This window comes from Lycium ferocissimum, chromosome 8 (assembly GCF_029784015.1).
Source record: "Lycium ferocissimum isolate CSIRO_LF1 chromosome 8, AGI_CSIRO_Lferr_CH_V1, whole genome shotgun sequence".
Taxonomy (NCBI): domain Eukaryota; kingdom Viridiplantae; phylum Streptophyta; class Magnoliopsida; order Solanales; family Solanaceae; genus Lycium; species Lycium ferocissimum.
In genome coordinates, this window is record NC_081349.1 from 41,629,956 (window position 1) to 41,639,662 (window position 9,707).

General features: G+C 38.8%; 1 pseudogene; it reads left to right on the top strand.

Moving 5' to 3' along the window:
• Positions 1–454: 454 nt before the first annotated feature.
• On the top strand, positions 455–9,021 carry LOC132066359 (DELLA protein 2-like; annotated as a pseudogene).
• Positions 9,022–9,707: the final 686 nt, after the last annotated feature.

Here is a 9,707-nt window from a genome sequence, read left to right on the forward strand (position 1 = left end):
TTCTCTTGATATGCAAAAGTAGACAAATAAAAGCAAAAATCTATTTTTAAATTAGTGGATAAGTAAAAGTGAACGGAGGCAGTAAACAAATACTCTCTTCATTTTTAAATGTTTGACTTATTTTTCTTTTCATCCGTTTCAAAAAGAATGTCTTTTTCCTTTTTTGACAACTTTTTAATTTCAACTTTCCACATGACATATTTAAAACTACAAGATTAAACGACATTTTGGTATATTTGACATATCTTTAAAATTAATTTTTTTTACTTTCCTAAACGCCGTACCATATCAAAACCAGATAATATTTTGAAACGGAGGGCATAGTAGAAAGTTGATCCTCGTGCTATTCTTAACGCGTATAAAACGGAAGGTAGTTTTCGAACAATTGAAAAGAAATTTCTCCGAATGACACCAAAATAAAAAAGTTGACTCAGACAGAAACTGAGACCTCACTCTTTTTAGCAAAGCAGGAAGGTGACTCCAGCAATTTATCAACAACAACAACAACCAAAAGAGAGAGAGAGAGAAGGTTGCAGCAGTAGAAAAAAGATGAGTTCTATAGATATGTCTATGGACTCAATAATGGAAGATTCAGATTACTCTAGTGTTTCTAATACAAATGCAATCATCTTCAATGGTGCTTCTGATTTTTCAGTGCGGACTGAGAGCTTAATCTCAGGTCCCAATATTCCTAATTCGTCTTCAACGAGTGAAGACGAATACCAGCAGCAGATTTCAACGGCTGCTGGCGGTGGTGGTACTGACGATTCGATGACCGTATCATCATGTGCATCTTCCAGCTGGTTTAACAATAATAATGATAAGCAAAGTGATCAGCAAGAGATTAGGATATTTAATGTTGATTTCAGGGCACTTTCTCAGGTTGCTACTTGCAGTACCAGTAACAAAGGATTAGAGAGCAATAACAGACTTAATTCTTGTTTATTGCCGGATAAAGAAACTGGGATTAGGCTTGACAATGCGTTGATGGATTGTGCCAAGGCAGTCCAACAGAAGAACCTATTTTGCTCTAATGGATTCTCTTTCGAGGCTTATTATCCAACTGATACACAGCAGCAACCAGTGCCTAATGCAACCATTACGCCGAGCACAAGCTTACTAGATAATTACCATGACTCTATAAACCAAATCAATAGCTTAGCAACTCTTACTAGTCAAGTACCAGATCTTCTTGATCCATTTGACAAGGACTTCCTCTACTGTTAAAATTGAAGATGAAGACACTGTATTTGGGAATTTTCTCTGTGTAATTTATTCATCAGTCTATACATCTATTTATATACAATGCTATGTAATAGAAACAAGAAGGAAATGGACAAAAACTAATTACACTTGTCCTATTCTAATTTGTCCAATATATAACAAACTTTGATTCTTTCACGTGTTGGTCACATGACCAGATTTGAATCTGTTGTAATTTTAATCTAATGGTGGAGAATTAATCTATTAAGTGTGTGTGTTGTATGGGTGAACGTCACAGCTGTTTCTTCTTTTCTCTCTCTCGTTTTCTTTGTGTCTTCTTCTTTTCTCTCTCTCGTTTTCTTTTCTCTCTCTCGTTTTCTTCTTTTCTCTCTCTCGTTTTCTTTGTACATCATAGCTGTCTTCTTCTTCTCTCTCTCTCGGTTTCTTCTTTTCTCTCTCTCGTTTTCTTTGTGTTTCCAACATCCCCCCTCAAGTTGGAGGGGAGAGTCATGACCCCCAACTTGGTCAAAATCGCTCTGTGAGAAACCCCAGAAAGGGGCTTAGTAAAGAGATCTGCAAGCTGATCTTTAGAGGGAACAAACGAAAGAGTAATTAGACCGGATTGGAACTGTTGGCGCACAAAGTGACAGTCCAATTCAACATGTTTGGTGCGCTCGTGGAAGACCGGATTACGAGCTATATGGATGGCAGCTTGACTGTCCTGAAGTGGAGCGAATCGGAAGTGAAATCGAGAGAAAAGATCCTCAAGGAGACGAATCAACCAAGTAAGTTCAGCAGTAACACGGCGCATGGATCGATATTCCGCTTCTGCGGAGGACAAAGAAATCGAGATTTGTTTCTTTGATTTCCAAGAAATCGGAGCACCGCCAAGGGTAATGAAAAATCCACTAACCGATTTACGTGAATCTTTACACGATGCCCGATCCCGCATCGCAAAAACTGATAAAGAAAAAGATGGATTGGAAGATAGTAATATGCCTTGACCGGATACCGAGCCGAGGTATCGTAAAACTCGTAAAACCGAGAAATGTGACAAACAAGGTCGCTACATGTATTGACTCAGAGCAAGAACGGCAAAGGATAGATCTGGGCGAGTATTGGTCAAATAATTCAACTTTCCGACCAAGTGACGATAAAGCGTGGGGTTATCCAAACGAGGACTATCATCCGCTCGAAGTTTGGAGGAGGGATACAAAGGAGAACCAACCGTAGGCAAATGAGAAACATCAAACTCATGAAGTATCCGAGGTAAATTTTCGTTGATCGACAATAAATCCATGCTCTTCTCGTAAAATTTCCATGCCAAGAAAATAGTGAATTTCTCCCAAGTTCTTAACTTTGAACTCGTATTGAGAAAACATTTGATATTCTCGAGCTCACTCAAATCATCCCCCGTGAGGAGAATATCGTCCACATAGATCACTAGATGGAAATTAGTGACCCATTCTCGCTTAAAAACGAGAGAATAATCGTTTAAGGAAGATGAATAACCTTTGAAAGCTAATGCTCCCCGCAAGCCGAGCATACAGCATCTGCCGTGAAGCTTGCTTTAAACCGTATAAGGACTTTTCGAAAGGACGTACATGGTTAGGACTAGGAGGTGTCGATCCTGGCGGAAACTTCATAAAAACCTCTTCTTGAGATCACCATGCAGAAACGCATTGTTGACATCTAGTTGTGAAACGGACCACTTTACCGCAATGGGTAAGTAAGCACCGGATAGTGGTCATTTTCACAAATGTGAAAAGTTTCTCCATAATCTATACCTTCTCTTTGGATATCCCCCTCACCACTAGTCTTGCCTTTAGTCTTTCAATACTCCGTATCTGAGAGATGCTTTATCTTGTATACCCATTTGCAAGGTAAGGCTCTTTTCCCTTTAGGTAACAGCACAACTTCCCAGGTTTGATTGTTTTCCAAAGCCTTAATTTCTGAGTTCATGGCTTCTCTCCAACCTGGATGTTGGGAAGCCTGGTTGTAGCAACCAGGCTCAGTGATGTTAGAAAGGGAATGAAGTAGGTCTTTGATTGTTGAGAGATAAAGCGGGAGAGAAAGCATAACTCCTACGCTTAGGAGAGTGATCAAAACAAGTTTTCCCTAGATCAGTGAATATCACACTATTGCAAATGTAGTCTTTTAGATAACCAGGTTCATGAGATATCCTGCTAGACCTTCTTGGTGGATTGGTTATAGGGACAGAAGTAGAAGTAGGAATAGAAGCTGGTGGTGTAGGAGAACTTGGATAAACAGGGTCAAGTTGGGGTAATATAGGCTGATCTGTAGAATTCATTTGGTGAGGGGAACTTAGTGGCAGAGGAGAGAGTGTAGAATCAGAACTTCTCCAATGATCAGAAGTAGTATGGTGAGGTTCTGAGGGTGTAACTATTGAAAAAGATCATGAACTGGTGGTGTTGATTGTATCTGAAATGGACAATCAGAATGATCATCTAAGGAAGAAGGGGAGTTAAGGAAAATAGGTGTGTGCGAGTTATCAGATGAGTTGAAAGGAAAGTGTGATTCATGAAATCTCACATCTCTGGATACAAACACTTTCTTTGTATCAAGAGACACGAGCTATATCCTTCTCGCCGTAAAGGATATCCTAGTAAAACACAAGCAGTAGCTCTTTCATCAAACTTGTTCCTTCCTTGTCCTAGGGTGGAAGCATAGCACAAACATCCAAAATTCCTCAAATGATCATAAGTAGGCTTTTGTCTAAACAATACTTCATAAGGTGTTTGCCCGCGAGCACACTAGATGGCGGTCGATTAATGATGTGTGTAGCGATCGAATAGACTCTCCCCGATGGGACATAGGCAATTTGGATTGGAGCATCAATCCTCTAGCAATCTCTAAGAGGTGTCTATGCTTCCTCTCAACAATTCCATTTTGTTGAGGGGTAGCTACACAAGACAGTTGATGCAAAATCCCTTGTGAGGCTAGAAAAGCTGATTCTTGTGTGCCTCTTCCCAACTCCAAGGCATTATCAGACCTGATCATTTTAACTCTCACATTGAATTGTCTCTCTACCATAGATAGAAAGCTCTTTAAGACAGGAAAAGCATTACTCTTAGTGCTTAGTAAGAATGTCCATGTTCCTCTCTTGAAATCATCTACTATGGTGAGAAAGAACTTTGAATCCATTATAAGTATTACACTTGTAGGGTCCCAAGTGTCTATATGGATGAGATCAAAATGTGTGTGAACTTTATGCTACTAGTAGGAAAAGGTTGTCTAGTTTGTTTAGCTCTAGGACGAACATCACAAATAAAATCGAATTGAAATCACAAGGAAGAAAACTTAAATGTTTCATTCTTTGAAAATGGAAGGTGTCCCAACCTTACATGCCAAAGCTTTACATTAGGAACGGCATTAACATGTCTTTGGATTAGAGGTCGAAACTCGATTGTGAAATGGAATTTCTTCCTTTTGGAATTGAAAATACATCATTGGAATTGAAAATACTTCTAGATTTGGCTCTATTAGGCTCCAATAGATAGAGTCCCTCTCTAACTTCACCAAAAGCTTGAGGACTCTTCATTGAAAGGTCCTGCAACAAACATCCAGCAGTTGTGAATAGGACATCATATTGAAACCGGACACAAAATTTGTGGACCGACGGAAGATTATACTTAAAATACGGGACAAGAAGCACATCGGTTATGACATGACTGGTAAGATAGAGACACTCCCTATGTGAGTTACACTTACCTTGAAAGAATTAGGCAAATTGATATTCAAAGGCATGGGGAGAGGAATTAAAAATAGGAAAGAGTTGGGGTCAAAACACATGTGTTCTGAAGCTCCTGAATCAATGATCCAAGTGTTTTGTTTAAGACTAGTGAACACGAACTTGAGTATTTAAGAATGGTACCGACCCATGCATTTGCATTGATTCCCATCTTTCTGTTGTGTCAATTTACTTTGCTTGTACATTTGCATCATTTCTGCAATCTGTTCCTTGCTAAATTGCTCTTGAAAATTGCCATCATTGACTCCAAAATCTTGTCCTCCCATGTTTTCCTCTGCCTCATGAGTTAGACTTGCATTTGCTTTAATCTGGGGTTGATAGTTCTGGGATTAGTGAACTCAAAATGCAGAAATCCATGCGGTCAGAGCAATCATCATGCACATGTCCTATTTTTCCACAATATGTGCAAGTTACATTTGGATCATATTTCTTCTTGCCTCTAAATTTGTTCTGTGGTTTGGCAATCCTCTGATTTGAGTTATTATATTTCTGATATGTGCTTGGCCCTCTCATTGCTTGACTTTTAAGTTTCTGTGCATTTCTTCCCTGTCCATTAGCCATGAATCGCAAACTCGGCAAATAATGTGTTGTTTGGTTGTTTTGCTTGTCCAACTGCCATAAATGATCCCGAAATCGGAGGTGAAGTGTGCATTTGCATATACTTCCCTCGGTTCTCATCTACAAAAGCAAGGAATATGCAACATCTATACCAGGCAAAGGATTCATCATAAGTATATTTCCCCTTGCCTGAGCATACACATCATTTAGTCCCATTAGGAATTGAATTAACCTCTGATCTTCCAGGGATTTTGTTAATTTTGCTTTCCCCTCACAAGTGCATTCACATGAACAGCAAACAATCACATTTATCCCATCTAATTCATCCCATAATCTCTTAAGTTTGGTGAAGTACCCGTGAATGTCACTATTACCTTGTACTAGTCTGTCAATTCCTTTTGTAGATGGTAGAGTTTGGCACCATTTGACTTGCCAAATCTCTGTTCTAAATCGTCCCAAAGTTCTTTTGCGATCTTGGAATTCATCACACTTGTCGCAATATCCTTAGATAATGCATTTGATATCCAGCATATAACCATATCATTGACACAACTCCATTGCTCAAATTCTGTAGACTTCAGATCTGGTGCTTTACAAGCTCCATTGATAAAGCCAAGTTTCCTCTTGGCTGATAGAGATAGGAGAATAGATCTCCTCCAACCTCGGTATCCTCTTCCATCAAAAACAGTGTTGACTAGAGTCATACCAGGTGAATCTGAATTGTTTAGGTGATAAGGATGTCCATTTTCATATGTGATTCCTTTCTCTCCACCGCCTCGATTCGTTTCATTTGTTTCGGCATTTTGGTTTACCCCCGGAATTTGAAGATGATTTTGATGTTTTGACACGGATACGGATCGAGAGCTTAGAGATGCTCGATACCATGTTAAAATTGAAGATGAAGACACCGTATTTGGGAATTTTCTCGTGTAATTTATTCATCAGTCTATACATCTATTTATATACAATGCTATGTAATAGAAACAAGAAGGAAATGGACAAAACTAATTACACTTGTCCTATTCTAATTTGTCCAATATGTAACAAACTTTGATTCTTTCACGTGTTGGTCACATGACCAGATTTGAATCTGTTGTAATTTTAATCTAATGGTGGAGAATTAATCTATTAAGTGTGTGTGTTGTATGGGTGAACGTCACAGCTGTTTCTTCTTTTCTCTCTCTCGTTTTCTTTGTGTCTTCTTCTTTTCTCTCTCTCGTTTTCTTTCTCTCTCTCGTTTTTTTCTTTCTCTCTCTCGTTTTCTTTGTACATCATAGCTGTCTTCTTCTTCTCTCTCTCTCGGTTTCTTCTTTTCTCTCTCTCGTTTTCTTTGTGTTTCCAACATCTACCAACCTTTACCTCAAGACTTGTGGGAAGCCTTCTGGGATTCGTGTCCCATATTTAAAGTGTGACTGTAAAATTAGCCTTTTTTTTTTTTCTTGTTTCTTAATGATATCTATATGAAAACGTTTACTTAGCAGTTTTCATAACTGATGACATATTTTTTATATTTCAAAAGAACATTGTCTGACGCAAGCCTTCTCTATATCTTTGGATTAATGTCTTGATGTTCTTCAAAATTTTGCTGATTGTAAATGACCTAGCCGCCAGTGTTGAACTTTTATATAGTCACAGGAACTTGGAAATATATATATATATATATATATATATATATATATATAAAATAGGTCATGTCGATATCAGCTACAATTGATGAAACGAGACATGCTCGTATATTAGCTTGTAGACTCCACTACTAATTATTATCACCATTTTTTCTTATCCGTTAATTAACCAATAGATATATGTGTCTGATGTGAAACCCACATGTAGAGTATCATTTTCTCTTATCCGTTAATTAGCCAATAGATATATGGGGAAATTTTTTACAATGAGTGAGGCGTAACTATGACATGGCGTGTGAGGAAGTATTTTATCACAATTATAATGTGGGCCCCACCACTTTATGCTCTTCCTTTCTTCTTCCTCCTTTTTTTCTTCCTCTTCACTCTTCAGTCATTTCTCTCTCCTCTTTCCTCTTTTTTCTCATTTTTTGTTTTTCCATCAATTTTAAAACTAATTCTATTATACTTAGATCATTTTTTTGCAGAAGCTTACTAGATAATTACCATGACTCTATAAGCCTCGAAAGAGAATCCATTAGCGACTTATTTTGCAGAAGCTTTGGATCTAAAGATTCAAGGACTAAAAGTAGCCTCTTCTTCAAATTCGCGCTGTAAACTATATGTGTGCTTCTACCCTAGCTGCCCCTACCTCAAATTCGCCTACTGCACTGCGAATCAAGCCATTTCCGATGCCTTAGCCGATTCCAAGAGAGTACATGTAATTGATTTCAGCTTCAATCAAGGTTCACAATGGGAAAGACTTATGTAGGCGCTCGCATTTCGCCCCGGGGGCCCACCGATTTTTAGGCTAACTGGAATTGGCTCACCGCAGCATAATGCCACCCACGTCTTACAGGAGGTTGAATGGAAGCTAGCCCGAGATATGAAGGCAATTGGTGTAAAATTTGAATTCCGTGGATTGGTGACCGATTCTTTAGCCGATCTTGATGCATCAATGTTGGATATTAGACTTGGTGACGTGGAAGCAATTGCTGTGAACTCTGTTTTCGAGCTTCACCATTTGTTGTCCAAGCCAGGAGCAATTGAAAAAATGTTGAATTTAATAAGAAAAATACAGCCAAAGATTGTGACCATCGTCAAACAAGAAGCGAATCACAATGAGTGTGTCTTTATCGCCCGGTTTAATGAAACATGGCATGGCTATTCAACAATGTTTGAGAACTCAGAGTCGTTGACTCTGCCCAACACTCGAGACTTGGAGATGGCGGAGCAGTACCTAGGGCGGGAGATTCATAATTTGGCGGCTTGCGAAGGAACTATGTGAGTTGTGAGGCACGAGACGCTGAGTCAATGGCGAATGAGGATGCACTCAGCTGGGTTCAACCCGATCCACCTGAATTCAAACGCATACACACGTGCTGCCATGTATGTGGCCTTGTTCCTAAATGGGGAGGGATATAGAGTAGAAGAGAAAGATGGGCGTCTTATGTTGACTTGGCATACTCGCCCGCTCATCTCCACCTCAGCTTGGCGGCTTATGCGCCGAGTCTAGGCGAGTCAATCAATGGACTAACTTGTCGAAGTTGATCTGCTTGGACAATTTCTAGAGGAAAAACTTTCTTTTCTTTCCTTGGCTAATAGAAAATATCTTCTTTTTGTCAACACATAGTTGTACTGCCATTAAGAAAGTAATCGGATAAACGAACTTATATACTATCAGTATAATTTATGTATTAGACTCATCATGTGTATGAAATGAAAGGTAGATTTCAAACAAAAAGTGAAATTTCTAGGAAGGATCCAAATGTAAAAAGTTTAGTATGTCAAGACCTCACTCTTTTTAGACGAAGCAGGAAGGCAACTCCGGTGTTTGATTTAAGCTTCAATCAAGTACTTTTGCAATGGCGAGGACTTATGCAGGGTCTAGTTTTTCATCCTGGTGGTCCACCTGTTTTTCGGCTCACAGGAATTGGCCTATCGAAGTCCGATTATACAGTTGCCTTACAAGACATCCGGTCTAAGCTTAGTCAATTTGCTGAGGAAATAGGTTTATAATTTGAATTCCACAGAATCGTGGCCAATCCTTTAGCCGATGACGCTGATGATATAGCAACGTGAAAGCAGAGGTTGTACACACTGTTTTTATATTTTTGCACGGATTGGCCTTCAAATGCACAGGTTCTTATTTTTTGTCCCAGCTGTTTATTTGATGAAAATATCTAGATATGCATCGGTTGACATAAATTCTGTAACATTTTTATCTTTAGAAACTAAATTTGTGCCTTACTTGGCACAAGTACGGTAGAAATTAAGTTATGGGGCATATGTTGTGTAGTATTTTTCAAATTACGTTGAGTGTTGAAAGTCTTTCCAGTCTTATAATTTCTGAAGATAAAAATGTTACGAAACTTATGCTAAGCGAAGCATATCTGAATATTTTTATTAAATAAGACCGGAAAGACTTCAGATCCCCTCTTTCACGATCAGAGCCAAGAAGCATGCAGGGTGGCACTATGAACCACCTTGAATTATCTAGTTATAGACAGGATGCTCTACTCTGTCCCATTTTTTGTGTTCTATATCTAGCT